The 16,888-nt window shown below is 36.0% G+C and overlaps 1 long non-coding RNA gene across 1 annotated transcript; it reads left to right on the forward strand.

Annotated features, from left to right (window-relative positions):
• The first annotated feature begins 1 nt into the window (after position 1).
• On the forward strand, positions 2-6,964 carry LOC127168664 (uncharacterized). Its single transcript, XR_007828127.1, has 4 exons — positions 2-92; positions 727-806; positions 5,115-5,190; positions 6,252-6,964. It is a non-coding gene; the product is annotated as an uncharacterized LOC127168664 (long non-coding RNA).
• Positions 6,965-16,888: the final 9,924 nt, after the last annotated feature.

Here is a 16,888-nt window from a genome sequence, read left to right on the forward strand (position 1 = left end):
TCATGTGACCGTGGAAAGTGACATCAGCGAGAAACACCTGCCGCAGCTTGAAGATGACTTTAAGAGAGAAGTTCTTACGCTCTGCTATTTTTGTAATTATTTATTCCTTTACTTTATGATATGTTTGTGATCGAGTACTTTTTTATAATTTTGCGCATTGATTGTAATTTATTATATCTGAACAGTACAAGACGGCATAACAGTGATCTGTAAATTTTATTTTGTAAAAAAACTCAAGTTGTTAATGAATTGTTAATTATTATTATTATCAAGTGAAAAGTGAAGACACTCTAAGATATGCACCCTTATGAATTGAAGCAGGAGAGCCCCATATCCATGCTGTTTTTATTATCTAGCTGAATAAATATCATAATTATTGTTTATTCCGATTAAATACGAAATAGATATACATTTCAAACTTATTCATCATAACCTGAAAAGATCATTCAGACTGAATACAGTCTGCTATTATTATGTCAACTCTTCAATTAAAAGCAAAGGCTTAAATATATGAAATTTAAAACATGCATATTTGACTTAAATGTTATTTGATTGCATACACGTCATAGCTCGTGTACTTTTAAACATTTCTATTTTTTGTCACTATTAACAAAGACTATAGAATGCCTTAAATAATTAATAGCCTTAAAGGGACTTTGCTATTAACTGTTGTTCTGTTGTTTGTTTTTGAACCATTAGTTAATAAATACTTTCTAAACACTGCAGGTGCTGATCTATGGCTTTCAAAGCTTCATATCTTGAGACTGAAAAACGAAGTTGGGCCATTCAGCACCCCAAACCACTAGGTGAGAGAATCAGAGTTTATCAGGGTTCTGTTGTTAAAGAAGTTCACTTCCAGAACAAAAATTTACAGATAATGTACTCACGCCCTTGTCATCCAAGATGTTCATGTCTTTCTTTCTTCAGTCGATAAGAAATTATGTTTCTTGAGGGAAACTTTTCAGGATTTCTCTCCATATAGTGGACTTCAATGGTGCCCCCAAGTACGAACTTCCAAAATGCAGTTTAAATGCAGCTTCAAATGGCTCCCAAATGATCCCAGCAGAGGAAGAAGGGTCTTATCTAGCAAAACGATCTGTCATTTTCTAAACAAATTGACAATTTATATACTTTTATCCTCAAATTATTGTTATTGAAGAAAGAAAGACATAAACATCTTGGATGACAAAGGGGTGAGTAAATTATCTGTAAATTTTTGTTCTGGAAGTGCACTCCTTTAAAGGATTAGTTCACGTGTAGAATGAAAATTTTCTGATGATTAAGATTCTTTCTTTCTTCAGTCAAAAAGCAATTACAGTTTTGGAGGAAAACATTGCAGGATTTTTCAATGGTGGGCAACGGGTTGAAGGTCCAAACTGCAGTTTCAGTGCAGCTTCAAAGGGCTCTAAACGATTGGTTTTGTTTTATATGTAAAATAAAAATTTGTATACTTTAAGGCACAAAGACTCGTGTAGCACAGGTTCTGGGATGCGCGTTCTTGAATGATTCTTTTATTTTGAATGAATCTTTAATGTGACTCGGGAAGAACGAGTCATCTCGGGGAGTGGAATTAGTTCACCTGTTTCGACTCTTCTGGTTTTTTGAGTCATTCGTTCATCCTATGGGGCTGTGAAGTGATGAACGAATGACTTAAACCCGAAAACTTGTCAGATAAGAGGTGAGGTGAGCTAATCATAGACTGAAGACCCAGGTGAACAATGAATTAATCTTTTCTGTTTCTTATAGCATTATAATTTTGTCTTGTTTGTAGTGTGATCAATGTTTGTGTAAGCAGTAGATGTGTTAGGGAAGTAACACGCAACATTTTAATTATATTTTGCTAAAGTGTAGGTTCATCATCTGTGTACTGAGTATGGCGAAAAACCATCTTATTCTCTACTACAACTTAAGATGAGGACATCGTTGTTTAAATGTCAGTGCTTCATGAGGGTTCATTTGCCAATCACTACTGTCAACTGCTGAGTGAATGAGTGTCACGTTTGTTTACTTCAAACCGGAAGATGCACCCACTTTTTACGCAAGGCCTCACAGGGCATAGGAAACTTGTGGATACTTTTTTTTTTTTTTTTTTTGACAGATCGTTTTGCTAGATAAGACCCTTATTTCTCGGATGGGATCGTGTAGAGCCCTTCAAAGCTTCATTGAAACTTGGGGTCGACCCACATGTGTTTTTAGGGCCGATGCCAATACCGATTATTACAGATCAAGTAGACCGATAAACAATATTTTGAATATATTAAACTGCTTTACTAATATGCTTGGAAGGAGATTAAATTAAATGGAATTAGCCACAGTGCAGAATAGGACAACATTTAATTTCCAACAGAACAGTAAGATCAGTATAGCACAAACAAACACATCCACTTCAGCAAATGCATTGAAGTAAAAATCATGTAAATATGGGTTTAAAAAAGGTCAGCATAAAAAAAATCAAAGCACTTGCATTGGTTCACAGGTTCATTTCTCGGTTTTATACATTAACTGTGAATGTGAACAGGTGTGATACCACCAACCCTTCAGCTGAGATCACAGTGTCATTCTTCCTGTGAGCAGATCAGCAATCTTAGAGATTTACCAGAAAGTTCAGGCTATCTAGCGTTATGTAGCGAAACGATCGGTTTTCTTTTATTCGTAAAATAAAAATGTGTATACTTTTTAAGCACAAAAGCTTGTGCAGCACAGGCTCTGGGATGCGCGTTCTTGAACAATTCTTTCATTTTGAATGAATCTTTAATGTGACTTGGGAAGAACGAGTCATCTCGGGGAGTGGAATTAGTCCACCTATTTCGACTCTTTGGGTTTTTTGAGTCGTTCGTTCATCTTATGGGGCTGTGAAGTGATGAACGAAGACTCAAACCCGAAAACTTGTCAGATAAGAGGTGAGGTGAGCTAATCATAGAGTAAAGACCCAGGTAAATAATGAATTAATATTTTCTGTTTCTTATAGCATTAAAATTTTGTCTTGTTTGTAGTGTGATCAATGTTTGTGTAAGCAGTAGATGTGTTAGGGAAGTAACACGCAACATTTTAATTATATTTTGCTAAAGTGAACGAAATGACTCGAAATAAGATTCGTTCATTTTGCTGAACGAGACTCAAAGGTCCGAGTCGGTAAAATGATCCGAACTTCCCATCACTACTACAAATCACGTGTAAGTTCATCATCTGTGTACTGAGTATGGCGAAAAACTCCATCTTATTTTCTACTACAACTTAAGATGAGGACATCGTTGTACCTTTTTGTTTGTAAACAGCGTTTACAAACTTACTTTCACTTCCCTAGTCTTTGCGGTTTCGCTTTGTAAACACTGGGTCTGTAGTTCCGCCTACATTCTGCATGATCTTTCGACGTGATTCAATAGTACGTAGCGTCATGAACGCGCATCCCAGAGCCTGTGCTATACGAGCTTTTGTGCTTAAAAAGTATAAAAAAAACTATTTTCCGAAAAAAAATTACAGATTGTTTCGCTAGATAAGACCCTTCTTCATCAGCTGGGATCGTTTAGAGCAGGGGTGCTCAACCCTGGTCCTAGAGATCGACTTTCCTGCAGAGTTCAGCTCCAACCCTGACGAAACACACCTGAACCAGCTAATTAGGATCTCAAGGAGCACTTGATAATTACAGACAGGTGTGTTTGATTAGGGTTGGAACTAAACTCTGCAGGAAAGTCGATCTCCAGGAACAGGGTTGGGCACCCCTGGTTTAGAGCCTTTGGAAGCCTTTTGTAAGTTCAAAATCAGGGCACCAATGAAGTCCAATATATGGAAAAAAATCTTAAAATGCTTTCCTCAAAAACCATAATTTCGAAAAATTAAATATTTGCCATATGCATTTCATGTGTAAATTATTATTGTACTACATCACATTCGTGCTGGCATTTAGCGCCACAGTTTAATGGGTAAATTAATTTATCGGAGACAGAAATAGAAATTCAACAAACAAACACACACACTGTTAGACTTATATTGTGCACGTAACATGAGTTGATCTGTGGAATATGTAGTGAATGTTTCGTCCGACAGTGTTTCTTTCATAGGCTTTTGGCTGCTTTATTTTTTACTAACCACCAGATCGCGCTGTTTTCGAAACACACAAAGCTTTGAATCTTTTCCTGAAACAGTCAGAGGAAAATGTCAGTGCTTCACGAGGCTTCATTTGCCCATCACTACTGTCAGCTGCTGAGTGAATGAGTGTCACGTCCTGCTTGTTTACTTTGAACTGGAAGACGCTTCCACTTTTGATGCAAGGCCTGTAGGAAATTCGTGGATACTTTTTTTTGACAAATCGTTTTGCTAGATAAGATATTTCTCGGATGGGATCCTGTAGAGCCCTTCTAAGCTGCACTGAAACTAGGGGTCGACCCACATGTGTTTTTAGGGCCAATGCCGATACCGATTATTACAGATCAAGTAGACTGATAACCAATATTTTAAACAATATTTTGAATATATTAAGGCTGCTTTACTAATATGCTCGGAAGGAGATAAAATTAAATGGAATTAGCCACAGTGCAGAATAGGTCTTTTTTTTAAAAAAACAAACATTTAATTTCCAACAGAACAGTACAGATCAGGACAGCAGAAACAAACACATCCACTTCACGTACAGCAAATGCATTGAAGTAAAATACTGTAAAAAGGTCAGCATAAAAAAATCTAAGCACTTGCATTGGTTTACAGGTTCATTTCTCAGTTTTAGACATTAACTGTGAATGTGAACAGCTGTGATGCCACCAACTCTCCAGCTGAAATCACAGTGTCATTCTTCCTGTGAGCAGATCAGCAATCTTAGAGATTTACCAGAAAGTTCAGGCCAACTTTGCAGTAAGCAAAATCATAATAAAAAGTATGCACCCTTTTATGTAATCCAAAATAGCTTCTCATAATGCGGTGCTAAATGGATAAATAGCCAGTGCATCCCATCCAAAGAGAATTTAGTCTGCTTTCCAAACAGCAAGCCTTTGTTCTATTGTGTGTGTGATTAGGCCTCTGTCACATATCCCTTGTGCTACAAGTGAAATATGAATTAAATTATCTCCAAAAGAGAGAGAAAGCGAGAGAGTAATAAGAACACATTTGTGGCATCATTTCAGGGCACGCGGAATAAGATTTGGTCTCCAGACTCACTCGGCCCCAGTGATGCACGCTTCCAGAATGGACACAGCTGAGGTCAGTGAGGCGAGAGGAGGGGGCCACTAATGCACGCTTTGGATTTATTGTTTTAATTAAGTGCTACGGCATTTCATCATAAACTGTTTATGGACATAAGTCCACCGGTGCAAGCTATTGTGCGAGGGGAGGAAGCGGTGGGGGGGAGGAAAACAGCTTGTTTGGTTTGAAAACCATTTCAGTCCTCTGTTCTCTATAGCAGCTGTCAAAGTGTTTCATATCTTTGATACATTAAGTATGTTTTGACATGAATCATAGATGACTAACGCACTTATTGCCACAGGTCAGATGTGGCATTGCGCAGCCCCCCCCCTGCAAGCCTCCAACCACAAATCCTTTCGAATGACTCCAGGTTGTTGTGTTTATTTGTCTGACTCCTCTGTATGTTTTCCAGATGACATGCATGCTGGGGAGTAGATATTGAAGGCAGCCTAAATGTGACAGTTGTGTTCGCTGGGTGACGTGCGAGGAAATACAAGTTGTTCTTGCAGCTCCTGGCCAAATTCACCGAAGTGCTGTGACGGAGTAAAGAAATAGCATTGATGTATGATTAAATGTTTTGAAATGACGTGGGGGGGGGGGGTGTAAAAAATATACCGGGCGACTCAATCTATCCGAACCGAGCTACATTAAATAAACAGGCAGGTCATTCGTCGTGCATTATGCATTTAAATCGAGTGGCGTAAGGGCTGCTATCAGTGCTTGAGCCCTCTTGTCTGTGTGTTGTGGGCAAATGTAACGCCCCGCCTCGCACCGGCACCGCAGCACTTGGTCAAATGGCACATCTGTCTTGTTCTTTGTGATTTCATTAGCTCTAATATCTGCACTTCCTATTACCCCAGCTGCCTCTCATTCAAAGGCACACAGGCTCGCTTCTCTAATGCAGAGTGACACGCGATATACTTTCACTCACACATTACGCGTTAGCCCGGAGCAAGGCCGCCCGCTCCTTTGAAAATGTTGGAATTAGGTTATTTCTATTGAAGTATTAAAGCAATTCTTCAGTTTAAGCTATTATTTCATAACTTTTTTTCTCTCTTTCCCTGTTTTTTTTTTTCCAGGCTGCGAGTATGATTGAGAGGGAAACAGCGATTAGGGTTCCCATAACCTCCTTATTATCCTCACTGCCCAAACAGAGCTTTGAGACTGATGTACTATGTGAGGATGACATGATTATAAGACAACAATCTGTTTCATTTCTGTAATATCTCAACAACACCAGTCCGAAGGCAAGAGATTTTGTGCTGTGATTTTGTCCTTTTCATAATGTAGTGAAGGTGATGGACAGTTTATTCTTATTGATGCACTACGCTTACAAATAAAGCGGCATGATATTAGCATTTTTGAACATGGTAGCATAGAAATAACATGTTTTTGAAAACATACTAATACCACGGAATTATTTGAAGTGTCATAGAGTATCATCTAAATCAATATTTTAGAATTTTAATGATTTAGTACAATGGTGTAAGCTATGTCCATTGAGGTATATATATATATACCTCAGGAAATATATCTGTTAACATTTTCATTCACCTCAAAGGCAGTTACTTGACCCCTCCAGAAATATATGTATGTATATATTCACAATTTACATGTATATATTCAGACATATAACTATGTTTTCTGATTTACATCTATCATCTATATATTCATACTTACAACTATATATTCAGATTTACACCTGTATATGCACAATTTACATTTCTATATTCAGACTTATAACTATATATTCTTTTTTACATATATTCAGATTTACATATATTAGGTTTACATCTATATATTCACAATTTACATTTACATATTCAGATTTACATTTATATACTAACAATTTATATTTATATATTCAGACTTATAACTATATTCAGGTTTAGATCTGTATATTCACAATTTACATTTAGATATTCAGATTTACATCTATATGTTCTGTTTACATTTACAAATTCAGATTTACATATTTACATCTGTACTTTCACTATTTATATATTCAGACTTAACTATATATTATGATTTACTTCTATATATTCATAATTTACATTTTTATATTCAGATTTACATCTATATAGTCACAATTTATATATATATATATATATATATATACTTATAACCATTTATTCTGATTTACTTCTATATATTCACAATTAACATTTCTATATTCAGATTTATATCTATATATTCACAATTTAAATTTATAGATTCATATTTACATCTATATAATTCTATTATATATTCAGACTTATATATTCTGAATTACTTCTATATATTCAGACTTATAACAATATATTCTGATTTACATATATATATCCCGTTTTATAAATATATTTTCTGATTTACTTTATATATTCAGACCTATATCTGTATTTACATTTACTTCTTTATATTACATTTATATTTTCAGATTTTATGTAATTATTTCCTGTTTGCCCCTTCATAATACATACATACATATATGCTGTGAAATTTAGATTTCAATGTACTGTATATATTAAATGTCACAATACACAGACACTTTTGACAAAATGTTAATAAAAAAGATTTGTATTTATTTATTTATTTATTTGCAATCGTATTGGTGTAATTACAGTATCTACCAGCAGGGTCCATTCTAACCAGTAAAACCTTGGTATCTCAGGGTCTAGTGAAGGAACTGCATGGGGTTGCCTAAATCATTATTATTTTATTATTTTAAAATCACCATTTTAAAATTATTTTAAAATAAAAAACATTAAAATGATATATTTTGTTTTCACCTGCGTGTCATGTTACTATTGTTGTACTGAGGTACATCAAGTAAATGTTTGAGTATATCAACAAATAGTTTGGAAAAAGAAATTTGGGAAAAAAAAAATAAATCTCTGCCACATCTGATGGCTTTACCATTGTTTCACCTCTTTGTTAGGTAGTATATATTAATTACTGGAAGTGTTGCTGGTGAGTATTTCATTATTTGTTTAGTTGCACTAAAAAGTCCAACCAGTGCCTCTACACACTGGTCAGAGTGATATCTCTTTTACTAATGACTGCCTTCATTTTCAAATCTATCTATAGATGTGAAAGACGTGCTGACGTTGTGTAAATATGTCAGCTTGTCTTTTATTTCTGTGCACATTTGTGTCAAACGGACGTCTCTGTTCGGATTCAAGGGAATGATGTTGATAGGTCCCCTAAGGACCCAGTGATCCAAACTCTGTCTCATGGTATCACTCACTCCATCCCAACTGACACAAACATCGCATCACTCAACTGCCGTTCATGTCATGTTCAAAACTACAACAACAGTAGTGGCTGTCTCCCCTTCTGTCACCCTGCCACCATCATCACATCTCCACAAATCCACAGTGGCATTGCCTTCTCGCTGAATGCTGCTCTCTCTCTGCCACTCACCGCCTCAGACAGCACGTTTACTTTCGTTCATTCCACCTGAATCCTTCAGATTCAACTGAAAGAAAAAAGCATTCTTGTAGTCAAAAGATCAAGACTGCTTTTTTAAAAAGAAAAATAGAATATAAAGCTGTAATTTTGAAAGCGTCCAGTGGGTGGCGATATAGGTCTACGAGTGTGGCATCAGCTTCCTGCTCTGTCCAGCCATGACAAGCCTAGATTGGGATTCATTTATCTCCTCTTTGGTCCAAACACAAGAACACCTCTGTATTTAGTTCAGCGTTACTCGCACAATAACACATAGTATTTGTGTGCCACGAGAGGTCAAAGGAAGACAAAGCTATATTGTTTTCTCTTTTTTTGGTTCTCTTATTTTCTGTTTTTCCCGTGGTAAATTGATGTGATCCATCTGACCATGTGACTCCTAGAGCACACTCCCCGTGTGACCACTGAGGGCTAGAATTGCATTGTGGGTCTTTAGGCAATAAGGGACAATGTATGTCTTCCATTTTGCCTAGGAGAACAAACAAAACGTCAAACCGTACCCCCCCTCCCTTTCTCATTTTTTTCCCTCTCCCATACCTGCACTCTAAAATATGTCCTAGTCAGTTGGGGAAATGTCGGTTTGCGTACTGGTCTTGGTTGAGAAAACATTTTCAGCTCGCCGCTGGTCCCTCTGACTCCATTATTCAGCCTCCCTGTAAGATTTCCTTTTCTATAGCAGCTATAACAAGTGTGTTTGGATTGCCTCTACTTGGCTTTCACGCTCTGTCTCTTGTAGGATAAAGAATATGGCTTTGACGCTATTTTTTCTACTTCCAAATTTCACATTTAATTTAACATGTTACGTGCTGTTTCTTTGCGAATATTTATTAGCAATTTCAAAGTGAGAATACATATATACAATCTTTGATTGTTAGTCAAATGACCTCTGAAACGAAGGACAACAATTTTACTGCACAAGGAATAAATTCTCTGCTTTTTATGTATTTATTTTCATCCTAAGTGCCTAATTCTCAGAGTTACATAGCCATGTTACAGTTTGATTTGATCGTTCAGGCATAAAACGCCATATATTTCTTTAGGTGGTAAAATTAATTACTTATTGATCGGTACTGTGTTGGACGAAAATGAAATAAATAAAGGAATGAATGAAGGAATAAATAGCGCTGAGTCTCTGCACAGGTGTCTGTAATAATACTTGCATTCATGGCATTATGCTTAGCACTTTCTATTCCTCAGCAGTCATTAATATGGAGCTTAAGGGAGTGTGTAGCCAGCGGGTTTGCTGGCTGACCCAAGCCTGAGTTCAACTGAAAGCGTGTTAGTGACAAATTGTAACCATATGCCATACAGCCACAGGGCTCTGGCCACAGTTGGCCTCTAACGACCGATCTTGGACCAGGTTTTGGTGTAGGGCCTCCTGTAATCTTAATCAATATGGGAGAAAAGCACTTAAACTGGCTGGGGATCTGCTGACATGAACACAAAGTGCTCGTTGTTTTTTTAGACCCCCAAAGGTCTTGGGCTTTTAGAGGAGGGATGTTTAGGCTAAAACACATCTGTATCCTCCGTACCGTGAATTTACTGTCAGGTGCGACAGATCTGAATCTAAATGAACTCAATTATGTCTCACTTTCACATGCAGATACTCACAAATAAGGACGTTTGTAAAAAGCGCAGCTTTTCTTTTGTAATGAATGCAGGTGTTTAATGGGGACTCTGACTGGGACAATGCTGCAGAAAGTTGTGCTCTAATTGAACGTTTCTTGCAAAATCTCCTTAAATACATATCATTAACACATCAAAACAAGTCTGGCCAGCTAATAAACATTTATTTATAGCAAATTATGGCCTAATGTATCAAGCTAACAACATGCACCAACTAAGATTTATACACAACATTCCCGACGTTTATTACATTTACTTAAGCTATTCAGCAGAGCACTTTTTTTTGGTACAAACCTGATCTTTTTTATAGATTACACTTTATGATAAAATATGTTGCATTAACAACATTCTGTGTGTTTTTGTTTTTGTGATTTATGGTCTCTATAAAATGTGTTTATTAGACTGGTGGATGTAATTAAATGGTGGAGTTTTAAGTGCAATATTCACCTAATGTAACGAAATAATGTGTGAAGATATGGGCTTGTAAAATGGGAATTATGACACAAGTCAAGGTGTCAGTGTTTTCTCTGTGATAAATCTGTCGGTTAAATAGATGCCTGGACATCCAAAACGACGCACCCTTTGTACTTCATAACAGATATATGCAACCATTAGATGCACTTTTGTTGTTTATTATCAACATCGCTGAGATTCTAAGATTTACTGTAATGGTCATATAGTAGCTTTGGAACAGTGTGCATAGTGTATACACATAGTATTATATACACAGTTTAAAGAAAATTGAGCTTGGTAAGATTTAGATTTTTTTTTTATGTCATGAAAGAAGTGACTTATGCTATCCTGTGTGGTGATAAAAAAAAAAAAGTTTTCTATTATTGTTATTTATTAAAGTCCCCATGAAATCAAAATTTTTTTTTTTTTTTTTGGCTTTTAGTATGAATATGTAAGGTTATCTGTAAGCTAGTGTGCTCCAAAACAACGACGAAGATATAAGCATTCAAAACTTACAGTCACTCACTTCTGCCAATATGAATCAACGATTTTGATGACATCACCCTGCACTTCAGCTCCTCATCAGACTTTCTGTCCAATCAAATTCCTGTTTCGGTTGAAATTACCTCGCCACATAGAATAACGCTGCATGATTCAAGACACCTCAGTGAACCTTTAAATATATTTTAGTAATGACAAAGCTGAATTTTCAGCAGCCATTATTCCAAGTGCTGCATATTTATTTATTTATTTGTCTGTCTGTTTATGTATGCATGTATCTGGAAATGATACACTTTTATTTTCAGGATTCTTTGATAGACATATTTGAAATAGTCATTTTTTATCGATTTAACGCATCCTCACTAATTAAAAGTATTTGCTTCCTTCAAAAAAATCTATAATGTAGGCCCATATACAGTAGATGTGTTACAGTCAGACTTAATATGCTCACTGCGTATAGTGTTTGTTCCTCGAATAGATCTTGTAGAGCCCCGCTGGTTTATTCACTTTAAACAGGCTCTGCTGTTTTGGGTAAGGAGCACAGCGTGTCTCAGGGCCCACACAAACAGATGTTTACTCTGTAAAATCTCAAAGCCAATCCTGCGGGTTGTCAAGGCCAGATATATTTATGGACAAGGGCGGCACGCAATCTCGAAGCCTTTGTCCACAAGTGAAGAAAATATGGTTTCAGTTGGTGCTTTCTGGCACCTACCGAAAGTAATGATTGATTATGGGCAGAGAGAGCCCTCTGTACTAATTTCATCATTGCTGACAAAATAAATAAATAAAAGAAAAAAAGGCCACATAAAATGTTGTTTTCCAGTGTCTATCTTGTTGGGTTATTTTCTCTATTTCTTTATTTTGTGAGAGTGTCAGGGAAAATTAATGTAATTAACTCACCCTGAGGCAGAGTGTTGCACTTGAAGTTTGTCACCCTGAAATTCTGTTATCTCGGAATGAAGGCGAAAAACACAATCCCCCTCTCTGCTGTTATTTTTTCCCTCTCATATTGAATTTTTGCTCAGTGCTTGAATGTCTTGAAGAGGCACCGATGTCGCTGTCAGAGCTTCTGCTCTCATTTGGGCTGGAGAAGGCGACGCGTGCGTCAGCTCGACTGAAATCACCGCTAATACGTCTTAATGAGTAACGCTGACTGTCGCTCATGATTTGCAGTAAATATTTTCAGCGCTACTACGTCCTTTGCTTAACGTCTCTCTGGCGGAAGGAATCAAACAAACCATAAGTATCATCGCCACACGAACCCAAGTTATTTCGGGTGTCCGGCGGAGAAGATTCATCAGCAGATGCACTCTTGATGTTTGTCAAATGATCAGGAACTAGTCCTCCATATCACATCATAAAGCACAGACCTGTCCTGCAGCAACCTCTGAAGTGACAAAACAAAGTGTCTAACATACCAGTGTTGTCTGTAAATATTTAAACTTCACAAAGCATATTTTACTTTGAAGGTCCCAGGCGCACAACTATATGACAAATGACTGCACGCTGCATAATGTTTCTGTAGCACATTAGTGCAAATGGAGACACAGACCTGGAATCAAACTCAGCAGGAAGGTAGATCTTTAGGAACAGGATTGAATAGATTATATTCAGGATTTTGTTATAAGTGCTGCCAAACTGTGTCAGGAGGAAATTGCAAATGTCGAGGCAGCTGGATCTTTCTGTCGTACATGTAGCCGTGACCTTGTTCCTCTGCTTTTTGTGTTCAAGTCCATTAGCCTGCATCACCGCCACACAACTGCCATTCACTGTAACCCTAAACCTTTAATGCACATGGTAAAAGAGTGCAACATGATTACATTAAGAGCTGAACGGGGCCAGCGTGACCTCTAGCTGAACCGATGACCTCTCTGTCCAGGCTTTGTCAGATGCTGTGATTACCTTAGTTTGACATCACCTCTCTAAAATGACTAACATTACCAGCCATACTAGCATTAACAGATCTCACAGAGCCATGTGTAAAAAGTGTTAACCTGCAACTGTTAACTTACAAAGATAGTTCACCCAAAACTGAACATTCTGTCATTATTTACTCACCTTTGTGTTGTTCCAGACATGTATGACTTTCTTCTGTGGAACATTTAAGAAGATATGGTAATACTTTCCAATAAGTTAGTTGATGTTAGTTAATGCTATGTCCAACACAGTTGTTATAGTATTTATTCATTGTTGAAATTAGCTAAAATGCAACTGTTGAAATTAGATAGTTTACCCAAAAATTCTGTCATTAATTGCTCACCCTCATGTCGTTCCAAACTTGTAAGACATTCATTCATCTTCAGAACACAAATTAAGATATTTTTGATCAAATCGAAAAGCTTTCTGACCCTGCAGACAGCAATGTAACTACCACATTTAAGGCCCAAAAAGGTAGTAAGGACATTGTTAAAATAGTCCATGTGACATCAGTTGTTCAATCGTAATGTTATGAAGCTATGGGAATACTTTTTGTGTGCAAAGAAAACAAAAATAATGATTTTATTCAACAATTTCTTCTCTTTCCTGTCGGTTTTCGATGTCAAAATGCCAGCTCCTGCGTCAGCAACATCACACGCATACGTTGTGGTACTCTTGTCAAAGACTGACACAGAAGAGAAAAAAATTGTTGAATGAAGTCGTTATTTTTGTTTTCTTTGCACACAAAAAATATTCTCATAGCTTTATAACATTATGGGCTGCGTCTATGCAGGGTAAGAAAGCTCTCGGATTTCATCCAAAATGTCTTAATTTGTGTTCCGAAGATAAACGAAGGTCTTACGTGTTTGGAACGACATGAGAGTGAGTAATTAGAAAGAATTTTCATTTTTGGGTGAACTATCCCTTTAAAAAACTATTTTTACCTTATCTAAATAAATGTAGTTTTCTTAGTATGAACTAACCTATTTAAGTGATGTAAGCTTAATTTTCAAATTTGTGTGTTTACACCTCAAAATTCATTCATTTTTAGGTTAACATTTTAGTTTTTTTAATTGCACTCATCTAAAGGTGGCATTCAAAAATACATACATTTAAGTTATGAGTAATTGGTGCATTACATTTCATTAATTATCATTTAATATGAAGGACTGCAACATAAGGACCACATTACCTTCCTTTGAAAATGATCACAATTTCAGCAGGATTTCATTGATCACTGTTCCAGTCTGACAAAGCACTGATGAAGGCCGATACATCATAGCCAGAGATGAATTCATGCAGGGCTTAAAGGACTATAAACCTCAGAGGCTTATTTGAGGCCAACCTTGTTCTAACCTTTGACCCCAGAGGCTGCATATCTGACCACACATCCTGACCCTCACTCCATCCGCCTCTGTGGTGTATATACCATTTCAATTCAGCCAGTCTCTAGCGGGCTTTAAAATAGCACTGTGTGTAATTACACTATAGCAAAGGCAATATGTAGGGCACTGCCTAACTACAGGCTTTAAGTTTAATTAGCACTTAATTACCGACATTGCTTAACTGGTTATCCAGGAGGACTAGCAGGCATTAGCAGTGCGGAGATAGGAAGATATGGAGAAAATATGGTGACGCAAAGCTGCGGTCCTACCATTAATGCTGGAGCTCTGGAGAAACAGTACAATTGCCTGTGCGGCGATTTAATGAATTTGTTATGTGTGGGTGAGCGGTATAGATTTTAAAAAAATATATTTTTTCATTTCATTTGTGGAGGCATAACTATGAGGCATTATTTAAAGGTGTTGGTCAGTGGCTCACACCAGCATATGAGAAGTGTAAGTGTGTGTTATATGATACTGGAGGCTGAATGATGGGAGTGTGTGGGTGTGAGCGGCAAAAGAAAGACAAAAGGGGCGCAGGACTGAATGTCATCCTGAAAATAATATAAATTAATTGGCTGGAGAAAATCAGAGAGGAAAATCTGCCCTGCTAGTAATTAGGTTCCAGATTAGTAATGACTGGATTCGGGAAAAAAAAAGCAGTTTCCCCATTTAATTTTTTATCTTTTTGGTGAGACTTAATTTGTCGTGAAAAAATGTATTTTTAAAGGGCACCTAAACCTTGGTTTTAATTGGGGTGAGTGGACAGGCTACAAAGCATTGTTGGATTTGTACTGATGCTCCTTGTGTGTATCAATTTTTCTGAGAAGAAGAATTTTCAGTGAATTAAACTAAAAGTAATTTGTTTAACAGTACAGAAAAAAAAAAAAAAACTTTCAGACATATGATTATGAAACTGCATTGCTTATTTTATTTTATGCAAGAAATATCCTGATATGCAAATATGACATATAATGAGAAATATATCCAAAAAATATATATATCCTATGTTGATCTAAAATCATCTCTTGGAGTTTAGAATTATTTCCCATTTCCATTTTTCTTTCTGCATTGTACAGACCGTTATAGACTTGATATGGTATTATATGGGCTGTGTGTGTGTGTGTGCAAAAACAACCAAAAAATATTGTATTGATTTAATATGTACTTGAAATAACAAATTATATTTTTAAATCAATATTAGAACTAATTGTACCTTTTATAAAGTATTTCATTTAAATTATTTTACCTGTAAGTATATAAATGTACTTTTAGCATTTCAAGTACACATTGAATTCGTATATGTAGCCCACTTCTTTTTCATTTCATTCTTATTTCCATGTGAATGTGTGTGATATGATTTAGCGACAGATTTTAGTTTAGGAGAAAACCGTTGTAAATGAGATGGTTGCAACACCATCAGTCCAGCCAACTATAAATGAGATACAATTCTTACAATTATAAATCATGACCATCTCATCCTGGGTTTACAGTAGTTGTAAGACTTTATGTAGCCTATATAAAGGATTTACAAAACAAAACAAAACAAAACAAAACAAAAACAACAACAATTCATGTTTGGTTTATTTGACTTGCAGTTATAATGCATTTTAAATTACAAAACTTTTATGGCCGTATCCAGTTTTGTTTTATGCAAAATGTAATATTAACTCAAAACTTTTAACTACACTCTTAAAAATAAAGGTGCTTGATGATGCCAGAGAAGAACCTTTTTTGTCTAAACGGTTCTGTAAAAAACCTTCAGCATCTTTGTTGCAAAAGAAAGTTGTTCAGATTATAAAAAGTAAAGAAAGAGATGATTCCTTAAAAAAACCTTTGACCAAATGGTTCTTTGTGGAAGCAAAAATGGTTCTTCTATGGCATCGCTGTGAACAGCTTTTTAAAGCACCTTTATTTTTAAGAGTGTACAAAATAAAGTGTAAAAAAAAGAATAATATTAAAGCTAGAAATATTGTTAGTGACCAAACAGAATGTGAAGCTACTGAACCCAAAAATATTGCTAATTTTTGGACAAAGTAAAAAAGAGTGTTACACATAAGACACTGCCTTATGTTTGCGTTTTCTCTCTCTCTCTTTTTATAAATAACAAATCATTTAATTTTTTCCTACATATTTACTTATTAAATATCAGTATTCAGTGTCAAAAAATATATATATATAATGAAATATCATTGTAAATAATTTTACAAATTGCATAATATGTAAAAATGGGTTCAAAATGGTACCTTTTGGAGTACAACAGCTTGTCACCGGAGCAGTAGCCTTAAAAGTACATATTTGTATTTTTTTATTATTATCATTTTTTAATAGGTACCCCTAATAGGTACATATTAGTACCTTAGACAAGCTCAAGGGACAAGCTGTTGTACCCC

Source organism: Labeo rohita, chromosome 7 (assembly GCF_022985175.1).
Source record: "Labeo rohita strain BAU-BD-2019 chromosome 7, IGBB_LRoh.1.0, whole genome shotgun sequence".
NCBI lineage: Eukaryota > Metazoa > Chordata > Actinopteri > Cypriniformes > Cyprinidae > Labeo > Labeo rohita.